The sequence below is a fragment of the Leopardus geoffroyi genome, chromosome D3 (assembly GCF_018350155.1).
Source record: "Leopardus geoffroyi isolate Oge1 chromosome D3, O.geoffroyi_Oge1_pat1.0, whole genome shotgun sequence".
Taxonomy (NCBI): Eukaryota; Metazoa; Chordata; class Mammalia; order Carnivora; family Felidae; genus Leopardus; species Leopardus geoffroyi.
This window is the reverse complement of record NC_059339.1, coordinates 74,368,315-74,384,205: the sequence shown is the minus strand read 5'-3', so window position 1 is coordinate 74,384,205 and position 15,891 is coordinate 74,368,315. Positions and strand designations below refer to the sequence as shown.

Below are 15,891 nucleotides of genomic sequence, written 5' to 3'. Positions count from 1 at the left end.
TCTTCCCAGGAATGTAAGGTGACACCATCTCAGTCTGCACTGCCCGATGCTGTAGTTACTGACCACTTGAAATCTATGTGGCATATCTGCAGTGAGATACAGTATAAGATACAGCCCCGATTTTGAAGATGTAACTATCTCACTAATATTTTTATATTGATTACATGTGGAATGTATAATATTTTGGATATATCAGGTTAAATAAAATATCACATTAATTTCACTTATCTTTACTTTTTAAAAAATGTTCATCTATTTATTTCGAGAGAGTGTGCACGTGATGGGGGAGGGGCAGGGAAGGGGGCAAGAGAGAATCCCAAGCAGGGTCCACCTCGCTCAGGGCAGAGCACGACGTGGATCTCAATCTTAACGATCTGAGCCAATATCAAGAATTGGATGCTTAGGGGCGCCTGGGTGGCGCAGTCGGTTAAGCGTCCGACTTCAGCCGGGTCACGATCTCGCGGTCCGTGAGTTCCAGCCCCGCGTCGGGCTCTGGGCTGATGGCTCAGAGCCTGGAGCCTGTTTCCGATTCTGTGTCTCCCTCTCTCTCTGCCCCTCCCCCGTTCATGCTCTGTCTCTCTCTGTCCCAAAAATAAACAAAAACGTTGAAAAAAACAAATTTAAGAATTGGATGCTTAACTGAGTCACCCAGAAGCCCCTGTTTATCTTCACTTTTTTCTTTTTTTTTAATGTTTATTTGTTGAGAGACACAGAGAGAGAGAGAGAGAGAGAGAGACAGACAGAAAGAGAGAGAGAAAGTGTGGGGCAGGGTCAGAGAAAGAGGGAGATACAGAACCCAAAGCAGGCTCCAGCCTCTGAGCTGTCAGCACAGAGCCCAGTGCGGGACTTGAACGCATGAACCGCGAGCTGAAGTCAGATGCTTAACCAACTGAGCCACCCAGGTGCCCCATCTTTACTTTTTAAATGTGGTTCCTAAAAAAATTTTAATGACACATGTGTCTTACATTATATTTCTACTGGACAGCAGTGGTCTAAATCATACCGAGAATAGCAATGGTATGCCTTTCATTATGACAACTTCAGAAAATTATGAATTTTAAGCATGTGCTATCTGGCTTCAAGTCTGCAAGCAGGTGGAAGTCTCTAAGTAGGATGCCACTCAGAGAATCTATGGGGATACCTGAAGAAAAAATGGGTCAATAGAGGCAGAAGAGCAGATGGTGAGTAGAAAGAAAAGGGGGCACAATTGGCCATGAGTTCATAGTAGGTGGTGGAAAATATTCAATCCAAACTCCTTTAAGATCAATTTTATAAGTCAAGGCTGTTCTTGTGCTAGAATGCTGCAGGGTACAATGCTAGGGTTTTGGAGCATTGAGCTCCAGTGAGTGTTTGTGGAAGTCGTGAAAGGTGAGCCAACCCAGAGTTGTCTGGACCCAACCAAGGTCTTATCTGTGCAACCATTACTAAAGATTTGAGGCAGTAGCTATGGTTTTTGCATCTGTGGATGAAAATCTTGAACTCCTCAAAGTCTTTGACTCATGCCAGACTCTTGTGCACCATACTGCTCTCTCTACTTCTCTTATTTCTCAGTCAGCTAGAGCTCTGCCACGTTGTTTGGATTCATGTGAGTGTCAGTGAATCTTGGAAGGCCTTCTTGGGCTCCCTGTGCTAACACTTCATATAAGTCCAGTAGGTGATTGAATTGCATGGTACTGGCAGAAGTGCTGCATTCCAGGACTTGTAGGTAGTGCTCAGTTCTTCTCTTATATTAAATCCAGCTCATGTAAAATACTGTTGAAATTGCAAGGCATGGCAAATGTCACAAAAGGCAGAGCCAAGTCTTGCAATAAAATTTTGCTGTCCCAGACTCTTTCCTCTGGAATGCCTCACGCTGCCATGTTGACCACCTCCATAGGTACAATCTTTCCATCTTGGTGGATATCTTCCTGTTGTAACCATTAAGGAGTCAATATATAGCCTCCTTTTTATCACCTTCTGAATTTGGAATCAATGGAAAAACAGCCCCAGGACAGATGATGAGAGAATGTGGCTTTAGATTAGAGGCCCAGAAATCTCCCCAATACTGAAGTATTGAATCGCTTGAACGACAGAGACATCCCCACAGTGGCCAATAGAGCTGGGCAAACAAAGGCCTACTCCAAGTATAGGCCAGAGTGTAAATATCCTGTGGCATCCCCCAAGGAAGAGTACCCAAGAAGGCGCTGAGCGGAGCATGTTCAGTAACATCAATCAAACTTTATAAGCCTGCAGGAGTAAGGTATGGGAGGAAAGGTCAAGTTACTCGAACAAAAGACCCTCTGCACAGAAGCATTAGGCCAAGAAAATGGATATCCTCTTCACCCCTGCCCCTACATGAATGCATTTATCTACGTATTGTCAAAGATGTGACAGATTATAATAAACATTTTTCTCAGTGCTCAGCACATAGGTCTGTAGAATGTACTTTCCTTGATGCAAGTTCTATTCATTCATTCCAAAAATATTTGGTCAGTGCCTATTACTGTCTCAGCAATGTTCTAGGTACTACTAGGTGAGGAAACAGACAAATCCTGCCTTTGTCGAACTTACTTATAGTCTAGCAGGGATACTGAAAAAATAAATAAGCAAATAAGTAAAACATAGGGTACGGAAGATAGTGGTAAGTGCTGTTGAGAAAAAGAATGCAAACAATGGATGAGCACAGAAGTCTTAGTATCATATGAAGCGATTAGGGAAGCCTCCCTGCAAAGATGACACTACAATGAAGGCTGATGGAGGTAAGGGAGGGAGCCTGCAGATATCTGGGGGAACGTGCTCCAAGCTGAGCAAAGCTCAAGTGCAAAGGCCCTGGGGGCACATGCCAGATGTGCTGGAGGAAAAAGCAAAGAGGTTAGAGTGGCTGCAACAGAATGAGAGCACCAAGTTCACACATATCTCTGTCTTCAAGGTTAATTCAGGCCCATTGCAATTACTCTCACCTTTTTCTGAATGCATTTTAAAGTTCAAACTTTTAATCATTCCATCACAGCTCTTAGTTTCACTGCTAACGTTCTTCAGTACCACTCACAGGTTACACACAAGCCGTATGTACGTTCTTGTCAGCGGTTCTGAACCTGCCTTCCTTCCCCCAAACCTTGACAACTCCCACAGGGCAGAGCTTTCCTCGGAATTCATCAAGTGCCCCGCATGCGGCATGCGCCCTTCGGAAAGCCAGTACTCCGTGCACGTTTGGGGAATGACACTTCTAGATTGTTGCCTCAAAGAACTGCATGAGAAATGCTGCCTCCAGATGTTTCTGAACTTCTCTCCAATAAATCGAGTGTGGGTTTTCCTAGAAGCAGCGGTTTCTTTTAGAACAAGGCTGACTGTTGACAGAGTTAGTTTGTCCTGAGCACAGAAGCCTCCTACCTTTTTGTGATGTAATTGCTGGCCGTTTGTACACATTAACGCCGGCACCTCCTACCCACCTCCACCATCCCCCTTGGTTCCAAACCTACTCATTGAGATGATAGTGTCCCAATGAATCAAATAAAATACACCCTGCCCTCTGGAGCTTATCTTCTAAAGGATCATGCCTTCCTTGAAGTTGTCACTTCGTGATCACTGTTCACATAGCCCAGCCTTTTCTTTGCCCAATGTGCTCTATAAAAACAAGTCACAAAGCAGAATTTTCTGGAACCAAAAAGAAATGATCTCACCTCTCTGACTCTTTAAGTGGTTCGATCAGACTAATCAGAAAGGAGAAGGGTATTTCACTCAATGCCTTCCTCTAAAACATACTGAAGGTCTATATTGTGGAAACATGGTAGCAAGATGCTAGATGGGTCTAATTTTCTCTTTGCATTGTAAATGTTTACAACTATTGAGGGTGGGAGTTTAAGATGGTCAACAAGTTTTAGGCTTAGGTGGAAAACGATTTAACATGACTGTGTAATAAATTGCCTTCCTAGGCCGAAACCCCTCAAAATATCATTATATCAAAACTTCTATAATGTTATCAGGAGAAGAAGATGGATTTGGGGAATTTTCCTAAAGTGTGTGAGTTAATATTATCTTTTTGTGGTGCAGGAAATTTTGCTAACAGCCCTGCTGATTTTCCATTAAGGGTACAGTGAGATGGAGTGCATGGCATACCGCTTTCATTCGTAGATCAACAGTGGAGACAGATTTGTAGTTTTTATCAGCATTAGCAGGGCTAAGCACATTTGTTCACAGGTATTAGAAATCAGCACTTGAATGAAAAGCTGGGCAGGGAAATAGTATTCGTGTAGTGAAAATATAACTGAGGTATGTACACAGTCTACACCTATGGCATTGGATATTCTGTGCGGGTGTTAACGACATCGAAAAAAACCTTGGCAGTTTCTTTCCTTGAGCTCATTCCTTAAATTGAATTGCACATACTAGGTCTTTATGATTACACCATTGACAGGATGATAGCTTTTTGTATTAGTGACAACCTTTCCGTTATCAGTCTGGTGCTCAGGTTGTGAAATTGCTCAATTTTGAAGAACTAGGAAATGGAGGGGTGCCTGCGTGACTCAGTCGGTTGAGCGTCCAAGTTCAGCTTAGGTCATGATCTCACAGTCTGTGAGTTCGAGCCCCGCGTCGGGCTCTGTGCTAATAGCTCAAGGCCTGGAGACTGGTTTGGATTCTGTGTCTCCTCCTCTCTCTGCCCCTCCCCTGCTCATGCTGTGTCTCTCTGTCTCTCAATAATAAATAAATGTTAAAAAAAAATTTAAAAACTGGGAAATAAAACTTGTGAACGGTGGCATATAAAAAGTTGTGGTTTTTTGTTTTTTGTTTTTTTGACAGACCTAGGATTAGGACCCAGAGCATCTAATTCCAAATCTTTATTTAGCCTCTTGGAGAATAGATTCTCTTGGGTTTGTCCTGTTGATTCTTTGGGGACTAAACTTGCCAAAGAAAGGCAGCCAGGGGCAGGGTTAAGTAGAAATTAGTTGCTTTTTGAATCCACTGTCCTTGTAACTTGGGAGAAATCCTCACAAAATCTTACACACAACATTTATAATTTGCTGGAAAACTTATTATAAAAGTCTGCATCAAATTAAATCGATCACTTGACCTACTGACCTTGGAGAGTAACACATTTTTATCAGACATTTTGTCAGATAGCCAAAAATATTTCCGTTGGTTTACAGGTTTCCTTGGAAGATGGGAATAAATTCTAGTGTGTCTGTGATTTTTTAAAAATAAAAGCATATGAAAAAAAATACAATACTTGGAAAAAGAATAAAATATGGACATAAAATTCATCACATCCCCCAACAATGAAAAGATTTCATAAATACTCTCACCTCTGATCATTGTACCTACAGTGCTATAGATATTGCTGAACATATGGCACATGATATCACCTGCTGTTCTCATTCCCCTCCCCTCTGAGGTATGCAGACCAGACCCCCATCAGCATATCTAGAGAAAATAATGTAATTATGTCAATTTAGTGGATTTTGATGTGTGGGAAATAAATTAGGTAGCACTTTCCTAAGCAATGGAAGTATATGCAAACAATGTTATGAGTGAGCATTGTGAGTTAATTTAACATCATTGTTACAGTAGATAAATATTATCTAGTATTTCAATCGTCATCTATCCACCAGAAAAATGAGCATCTTTGAATAAATATGATTTTAAATCAGGACCCAGTCTAGATTATCGGTTTATTTCTAGCCTAGAATTTTTTGCTTAGAAAATACTTAACCTGCTTAAGTTATAGGTATTACCTGTTGTTTGGAGTGAAGATTTTACAAAAGCATCTCAGACCTTTACACTCGAAACTTTGGAGTGATAAAATGAAAATATTGCTTGTACACCTGAAACAAATATGACACTGGATATTAACTACACTGGAAACTAAAAACTCAGTGAAAAATAGGAAAGAAAATATTGCTTGTAAAACAGATTGCTGGACCCATCCTAGAGTTTCTGATCAAGACGTGTGGGGTGAGGCCCAAGGATCTGCATTTCTAGCAAGTTCCCAGGTGATGCGGTGCTATTGGTCTAGGAACCACTTTTTGAGAACCACTGCCCTCAGAGTCAGCAGGGCACAGTTGAAGCACAATGTGTTTACGAGTGCAAACTTCAGTTTCAACTATGACAACCACATCTTAGCTCTATGGCTTTGGGTAAGTTATCTAATCCTCTGCACCCTTATTTCTTCATGTGTGAAATGGGAAGCAATAATATCTGCCTCATCAGGTTTTGGGGTGTGTGCGTGTGAGACTACACGTGTGTCTGTGTGTGTACCTGTATGTAAGTGTGTGGAAAATGCCTATGCCACTGGTGTGATTTGCTCCACCAGCTTGGAGTACTAATACAAGTCCATCTTTTTGATATTTACAATTAATCATTCATACCTCCATATGTTCAATTTAGACAGATTTCCAATACCTGCCACTTGACACCTCTACCTTGCCCAGAAAAGGTGCCCAGGGAGTTTACTCTGTCTAAAGGGCCAGTGTACCTACCTCCCCATTCTAGAAAAGAGAACTGGACAATCTAACCAGTCCACTGGCCCTTTTACTTCTGTCCTGCTACACAGTGTCACCACTGAAAACTCAGCTCACACCATCAGGTGGAATTTTTCATCTGCACAATGCCTTGATGGACCAGATTCCTTGGCACAATGGTGTCCCAACTTGAACTCCAAGACTGCCGCTCTTTTATTTTTTTATTAAAAATTTGTTTAAGTTTATTTTTTTTTGAGAGCAAGAGAGTGAGAGAGAGCACATGAGTGGTGGACTGGCAGAAACAGAGAGAGAGAGGGATGGAGAGAATCCCAGTGCAGAGCCTGATGGGGGCTCAAATTCACAAACTTAAGATCATGACCTGAGCCAAAGTCAAGAATCAGACACTTAACTGACTAAGCCACCCAGATGCTCCAAGACTGCAGCTCTTTTAGTTCATATTCATTGGTCTGGTCATTTTTCCAAGTGTCTCACTATGCCTGGGTGACAGGGTATGGTGGACTTTCAGCCTTGGCCATATGCTGTGTTCATAGCAGCTCCCCACCACCGCCCTGGCCAACCTCCACACTTTGTTAGGGTGTCAGGACTACCAGTTTTGTCTCCCCCTTTCATGACAAATGCCCCTCTGGGTGCCTTTCCCTGAAATCCCAGTTGCCCTCAGGTGGACGAGGCCTGTATAGCAGAAAGTTTCTTATAACTAAAAAGTGACAGCGGCTAGAATCTCAATTGTTTTTGTCCAAGATGGGGGTCCTCAACCTTGTGCCAAACTACTTACCTCAATTATCTGCCTTTTGCAATTCCACCAGCCATCACTACTTCTACTTCTCCCCATTCCCATGGCGCCTGCAGGAAGAGTCCCAGCACACAGTAGGCTGTCCCTAAATGTAGACATTATAAGGACCCGCAACCCTCTTCTAACTCCACTCTGCTTTCCAAGGTGATAAAATGAGGGTCCCTACAACTGAGGTCACCGCTGGTCCCTTGCAGAAGTTGGGTTTTCATCTATTGGTTACTGGAGATGCTGGGCTTTCCTTATCCCCTTCTCTAGGGAGATCATGTCCTGCCACACCCCCTGCCATTCTGCTCCCCTTCCTAAATCCCCGCATTCTTTTACCCTGGGCAATGTTCAGAAAGCAAAGACCCTCTTCTTCCTGCTATTACAACCTGGACCAGAGCCAGCTCCAAGCAGGCCTCCAGAGCTCCTATCTTAACCCTTTGTTAACCTCCCAACGGAAGACCCAGCAGGGCTCGTCTAACCCATACCAGAGGAAGAAAAAAGAGGAAGATGTGGAAAGGAAGGAAATTTGCATCCACCCCCACTGAAGGCGTCCCAGTGTGTGACCTTGACATATATCAGAACTAGTTCTCCAAGAATTTTGGGGTGGGGTTAGGAGCATAGCAGAAAAAGGGAAGAATCTGCCTGAAATAAATTGATGAAGTGGCAGAATTAAAACCTTCCCTCAGTATTTATGTGCACAGTCTTTGTATCTACTGCTTTTTGAAAGCTATTGTTAAGATATAGCACAATGATTATCCAGTCATTCAATAAAGATGTGTTCAGTGTCTGTCCCATGCAAGGACCTGTTACTTTGTATGCACTATACATACAAAGTATACACTTTGTATATGGTTAAGTGTCCCTTATTACAGGGACACAGGGAACATGACACAAAGTGTCAACCCTTTGGAAGCTTTTGGTTCCAAATGACATGACATCTGATACTAGGGAGCTCCAAGGACATAGAGCTCATGGCATGAACATTAGTTGTGACAATTCAAGCTTCTAAATGATGCTCAGGGTAAGAAGACCACACTCGGTGGTATGGTATTCCCTCTTAACCAGGGGTTCACTTCCTGCGGTGTCAGTTACGCACACCCCGCCTTTCTTCGCCAGAAGCAGACGATTTTTCTTCTGCCACGTAGTCAGGAGTCAACAGTAGCCTGACACTACGTCACAACATGTGGGTCATGCACCTCATTTTGTCTCATCACCTCAGCATTTTGTTTTCTCGTATTGTCACAAGAAGGATGAGTACAATAGATATTTTGAGGGTGAGAGAGAAACTATATTTACATAACTTTTATTACAGTATATTCTTATAATTGCTCTGTTTTATTGTTGCTGTTAATTTCTTACTGCGTCTAATTTATACATTAAACTTTATGGTAGGTGTGTTTGTATAGGGAAAAACATGGTGTATATGTGTGCATGTATGTGCGTGTATGTGTGCGTGTGTGCGTGTGTGTGTGTGTGTGTGTGTGTGGTTCGGTATTATCTGCGGTTTCATGCATCCACTGGGGGTCTTGGAATGGATCTCCCACAGAAAAGAGGGATGACTGTATAAGCCAGGAATCAGAGAAATTGCATTTTTCCTTAGGAGGAATTATTTCCTTTGCTGTGCTTTGCAAATGGGGATGATCTCCTGGCCTCCTGAATAACATATACTCTTTGTGATTTTTTCCTGGCCATAGGGATGGTATCTCCTTTATACTCTGTGTACCAATTTTCCTGTAGGACTGACAGCAGGTCTTTTGAAAATGGGTTAACCAGCAGCAGGGTGCAGCCTGTGGTTATTAAATAGAACAGTGTTCACTATTAGTTTATAGACAATAGTGAATAGTGCCTACCTGTTCCATCTGTTATAACTATTTTAATAATCTCTCTTAGAAATATACATAGAAATATATTCTGAGATTCATAATACATCAAGAATATATTTCAGATCATATATATATAGCACTCTCTAAAATGGAGGTGTAAGCTAAATAATAAATTACAATAGTAACATCTAACTTAATATTTAAGTAACAATTCATAATATACAGTTTTGTATAAATATATTAGCTCTTTATGCTAACTCTATTGAGTAAATAAAATGATCCTCATTCTTAGAGATGAAGAAACTGCAGTTCTAAGAAATTCAGAGGTTTGTCTAGAGCAGTGGTTCTCGCTCTAGGGAGTGAGTGACTTCACTTCCTAGGGAACATTTGGCAATGTCTGGAGACAATTTTGGTTGGAACATGAGAGGGGGCTGCTGCTGGCATTTCGTGGGTAGACGCTGAGCGGTGGGAAACAGCCTACAAGGCACAGGACGGTCTTTCCCATCAAAGAATTACCCAGCCCAAACTTCAACAGTGCCAGGGTTAAGAAAACCTTGTCTAGGGGCACCTGGGTGATTCAGTCAGTTAAGCGCCCCACTCTTTGTTTCAGCTCAGGTCGTAACCTCGTGGTTTGTTTGTAAACTACAGCCCTGCCTGGGGCTCTGTGCTGACAATGCGACCCTGCTTGGGATTCTCTCTCTCTCTCTCTCTCTCTCTCTCTCTGCTCCTTCCCTGCTTGCTCTCTCTCAAAATAAATAATAATAATAATAATAATAATAATAATAATAATAAATAGACTAAAATATTTTTAAAAGAACCTTGTCTAAAATCACACAGTTGGTAAGATCTGAACTCAGGGTTATTATTCTTAAGCCAGTCTTTTTTCTGTTATCCTCAAAGTGGAAAGATTCATCTTGAATTGAATGGGGAAGCCTAATCTATTACATTTTACATTGTGCTCAGTTTCCTTTCTCTTACTCTTGAGCTTCTGGGAAAGGGTAGAAAGTATACCTTGAGTAGACAAGCAAATGGTGCTACATAGTAAAAAATTGTTGCCAGTGAAAATGGAAAATCTTTCAGCATAATCCCCTCCCCACTGCAGCCCATTGCACCCCACCTTTCCAATTTTATATAATTCATTATATCTGTGATAACAATTTTTTTGGACTACAAAGGGTGATACAGTTCCACTGTTTCCCAGAACTAACACTAAGCTAGACAACATCTAGAACGGTGCAGGAGAGATGAGAGGCAGGAATAAATGATTGATTAACACGTGTGTGAGTTCTCAATTATCGATGGTAATGGCCCGTGGATGTAATGTGGATTTGCCAAAGTTGCTGATAACCCAAAAGTAATTTTTATTGAGATTTTGGAATACAAAACATTTTTGAAAGAAGAGTCATCTATCTAATAATTACTTTAATTTTGAGGTAAGCTACGATAATGGGTATTTTTTAATTCCCTAAATACACATCATTGTGAGGCAGGAGAAGCATCCAAGAATGTGCTAGTGAGTAAGGAATGCCAACAAAGACTAAAATCTGGAACAGGACTCGCAAAGCAATGGCTAAAAAAGCTGTGGTATGGGCATAGCATAGCCAGGGACAAGTGAGGTAAGGCCACGGTACCCCACAGCCGGACAGCCTGGGTGCCAATCCTGGCTGTGGATACCTACTAACTTTAGGATTATGAGCAAGTTACTGAATTTCTCTGCACCTTAGTTTACCCAACTATAAAATAGAGTCTATAGGGGCACTTAGATGGCTCAGTCGGTTAAGAGTCTGACTTTGGCTCAGGTCATGATCTCCCTGTCCAGGAGTTTGAGCCCCACATTGGGCTGTCTGCTGTCAGCACAGAGCCTGCTTAGGATGCTTTGTCCCCCTCACTCTCTGTCCCTCTCCCATTTGCACACACACATACTCTCTCTCTCTTAACACTAAATAAACATTAAAAAAATAAAATGGAGTCTACATAGCACCTACCTCATGGTGTGGTCCTAAGAACTAAATATATTTAAGGATGTGCATGGTGCACATTAAGTGTGATAGTACTATATATTTCCCATATTATGCAGCCATTAACGTGAATCAGGCAAACCTTTGTATGGCAATGTGAAAACCTGGCATGATATACTAAGGGAAAAAAGAAAAGAAAAAGAAAGGAATTCAGATAATTATACCACTGTCCCGTGTATATTTTAAAGCCCCTGATGACTAGATATGTGAGTTATAGATTGCACAGAGAGTAAGAACTTGAAATTTTTTTTTTCAACAAGAGAAGTTCACTTACAATCACTTCTTGGTCAGGAGGTGGACACAGATGGCCACACTGAAGCAGATTTACTTTTCTCAGTAATGGAATGTAAGACTAGGAAACCCAGTGGGCTCCAGGGCAAGAGAGTAGAAGGACCTTTTAACTTCCAACAAAAGTTACCTCTCCTAAGAGCTCTTGGTAAGCATAGCTGGTCACTTGCAAAGAGGAGAGCAAGTTGAATGGGGTTCATTGAGCTCTCTGGGAGTACAGGGATCCTATTGGTTCTTTCCTTTCTTGGAGTAACATGGTTGGAACCTCTCTGTCTGCTGTGTTAGCATTGTCATATCTGAGGTCTGATGAGAGGAATACACTACAAGGCTTCCAGAGGGGAATGTTCCCCAAGGGAAAAGAAGCCTGGTTGGGTGGCAAAGCCTAGATACCCTGGTCTAGGAATACATGGGGAAGGCCACTTCCGGTCCAGGTATGGCCGAGGTAAGAAGCCCATTTGGACCAGCTTCCTTAGCTCAGAAGTCACACGTGTGAATATGGGCAAAAGTATATACTGTTGGAGTCCACGTGTAGAGCAGGATTATGATCTCCGAGAGGATCCTACCAGTAAAAGCAAAATCGTGGCTATGGATGATGCCATCAGATGGCACAGGACTGGTTATCAATAGTGACCTTGGGGTATTCACAGAAATCCCAGCAGAAGTACATTAGGTTTGCCAGTTCTCTGTCCTTCTGAGTTTTGTAAGCATAATGAATCTCTTTTGAGTAATTACCTAGAGGATGAAGACAATCTAGGTAAGTGGTACATACTGAATTTATGAAAATATATGTAGATGTAGATGTGAGTATAGATTAAGTATAGATACATTAATCAGAGTTAGATAGATCAAGAGTTTTTGACCCCAAGAAGTGGTGTGACCTTACCATGAGTTTGAAATTTTAGCAGTTGCAGAATAGATGCAACTATTTCATATTGGTTCAAAAATCTGGATGTGTGTGTGTGTGTGTGTGTGTGTGTGTGTGTGTGCCTGTGCACATGAAACTCAAAGTGTGGTCTCAGGACTAACAAAATCATCATCACTTGGCTGCCTGAAAAGTCATGCATCCAGTGGCATGCTGGTGAATGTTTAACATCTGGCTTACAGAGGGGAAGGATGGGTGAGTTGGGGGAAGAGTTCTGATTTTTAGCATTTGCTGATTTCAATGCTTTAAATGCTCCTACCTGGTTGATGTCCTTGTGATATCATTGAATGTGGAATTGGGAGGAATATGCACAGTGGCCTCTACTGAGCTAGAGCAAGCTGGCTCCAGTGCACCACTGCATGGGTCGCTGTCCCTCCCCAGATTTGCTGATCAGAACCTCTGGGATTGAAGCCCCAGAGTATGAGTTTTAACAAGCCACCTGGATTATTGTGATGCTCATGAAAGTTTGCAAAGCATCATGGAAGTCAGCAGACTCCTAGGTTTCCTGCAGAGGTGAAAGTGCAATCAGGATATCCAAATAGGTAGCTTTGTTGAAACCACAAATTAAGCCAGGAAAAAGGAGTATGGAGCAGTGTACTTCACTCTGGAAACTCATTAGTGGATGTTAAGGCAGAAACACAGCCCAAACAATATACAGGAAGAGAAAGCAGCCAGAGAAGCAACTAAGATATGGAAGAAATGAGAGTGGAATTTTCCAGGAGTGCAATCCTAAAAGACCCAAGGAGAACTTCTCAGAAGTGTCTTGTGTGTGAGCTAAGAAATAAATACAAAATTAATCTTTATCAAATCCTATTAGTAGAACTATACAGCCTAAACACAATCTGTAAATGGGTCAATCGGCATATGATAAATTTTGTCACTAAAAATAGATTAAACAATCAAAACGGTAAAATTTAGATCCCCCAAATTTGGGAGGGTAGAATTGAACTCGAGAGAATTAATGACTATATTGTTTTGTTTATTGTGAATATACATGTGTTATACTGTATTTATTTTGTTGTATGTCATGTGTTTTTCCTGAAATGAAAAATAATGTATTTTCTATTAATGTTAGAATTTTAAAAACTAAGTAATTTTTAGTTTTGACTTTTAAAAAATTCTAACATTAAAAGAAAATAAATTATTATTTTATTGTGGTAAAAACCACATAGCATAAAATATCCTACCTTAACCGGTTTTAAGTATATGGTAGTGTTAACAAACACCATGCACATTGTTGTGCAACAGATCTCTAGAACTTTTCATCTTGCAAAGCTGAAACTCTTTGCCTATTGAATGACTCCCCTTACTGCTTCCCCAAGCCCTTGGCAATCACCATTCTATCTCTGTTTTTATGAATTTGACTACCTTAGGTACCTCATATAAGAATTATGCAGTATTTGTCTTTTTCTGACTGGCTTATTTCACTTAGCATAATATCCTATGAATCATTCATATTGTAGCATATGATAGGATTTCCTTCTTTTTTAAAAAAAATTTTTTTGGGGGCGCCTGGGTGGCGCAGTCGGTTAAGCGTCCGACTTCAGCCAGGTCACGATCTCGCGGTCCGTGAGTTCGAGCCCCGCGTCGGGCTCTGGGCTGATGGCTTGGAGCCTGTTTCCGATTCTGTGTCTCAGTCTCTCTCTGCCCCTCCCCCGTTCATGCTCTGTCTCTCTCTGTCCCAAAAAAAAATAAATAAACGTTGAAAAAAAAAATTTAAAAAAAAATTTTTTAACATTGTATTTTTTTGAGAGACAGAGACAGCGCGTGAGCAGGGGAGGGGCACAGAGAGAGAGGGAGACACAGAGTCCAAAGCAGGCTCCAGGCTCCGGGCTGTCAGCACAGAGCCTGACTTGAGGCTCAAATTCACGAACTGCAAGGTCATGACCTGAGCCAAAGTTGGACGCTTAACTCACTGAGCCACCCAGGTACCCCGGATTTTATTCTTTTTTTAAGGGCTGAATAATACTACTGTGTATGTATATACCATATTGTCTTTATCCATTCATTTACTGATGGACATTTAAATTGTTTCCACCTCTTGGTTCTCATGAATAATGCTGCCACAAACATGGGTGTGCAAATATCTTTTTGAGATCCTGTTACCAATTCCTTTGGATATATAACCAAAAGTTAAAAAGGGAAAGCTATTATTATTAATTAAATATCAATTATTAACAACACAAAAATAAATATATATACATATATATTTTTAAAGTCATAGCTAGAGTTTTGATGAAAATTGATGGAATCCTTCATTATGCCTGTGCAGAATACAAGGTTAGGCACTGGAACAATGAAGAACTTTAAAACAGTCTCTGCCCTCTAAAGGTTTAGAGTCTAATTGATGAAGCAATACCAACACATAAATAAATTATAATAGTTTGTTTCAAAAGTAAATTAGTTCAGGGGCACCTGGGTGGATCAGTCAGTTAAACATCCAACTCTTGATTTTGGCTCAGGTCATGATCTCATGGTTTATGAGATCAAGGCCCATGGTGGGCTCTATACTGACAGTGCAGAGCCTGCTTGGGATTCTCTCTCTCCCTCTCTCTCTCTCAAAATAATAATTAAAAAAAAACATTTAAAAGTAAATTAGTTCATCATATTAATTACTGGTGCAAGTACAAATTGGTCAATCCACTCTGGAAAACTGGCAATGTCTACTGAAACTAAAATGTGCCTACTTGTGACCCAACAATTGTAGGTATATAATAGGATATCGTAGGTATATACTCAAGATAAATAACTGCATCTATCCACCCAAAAGACATGTACAGAATTTCCAAGGTTGTTTTACTCATAGCAATCAAAATTTGGAAAACGTGAATTTGAGGGGGTGTTGAATGGATAAAAAAATTGTTGTATATTACTCAAATGAAATACTATACAACAATAAAAAAGAATAGCCTGCTTCTATACACAACTACATGGGTGAATCTTACAGATGTAATTATAAGCAAAATAAGCTAGATGTACATGGACTGGATGATTCCAAGTTCAAGAATAGGCAAAACTAATTTCTGGTTGTACAAGTCACAGACATGGATAAGGACTGTGAAGGGGAAGGAGATAGCCTTCTGGGTTGCTGAAAATGTTCTATATCTTGATCTGGGTGGTGGTTACACTGGTATGTGTGCATGTAAAAATTTACTAAGCTTTGTAGATTTTTCCTTTTTACTGTATGTATGTTGTACTGCAATTTTTTAAAAAAGGTTTTGTTCTAAATAAGTGAGTTAGTTTCAGAGGAGGAAGTGACGGGGAAAGATCAAGAAGTCAGAGTATACTTCAAAGGGGAAATAAGAATTAAGCTGGATTTGATATAAAGGTAGGAATTATTCAAGGGAACTGCATGAGGGAGGTCAGTTCAAGCAATAGAAAACATGGGAAGAAATATGTAGTGGCACAGAGGTTCAGAAAGCTTGGCAGACCTTGGGCTTGTCTCTCCAACATCCATCTTCCCTTCCCCTCCGAATAGAAGCCTTGTGGGTTCTATTCTGTGGGTTGGGTATGACTGGCTTCACCTCAGCTCCAAGAGTGGGTCTTAACTGGTTTGAGCCTTATCAATATAATCATTTAGGGATTAATGTAAACCAGTCATTCCAATGGT

The 15,891-nt window shown here is 41.0% G+C and overlaps 1 long non-coding RNA gene across 1 annotated transcript in view; it reads right to left on the bottom strand.

The window, feature by feature from the left end:
* Positions 1-15,891, bottom strand: part of LOC123588098 — a 116,291-nt gene that overhangs the window by 93,085 nt on the left and 7,315 nt on the right. The gene's annotated exons all lie outside the window — the stretch shown is intronic.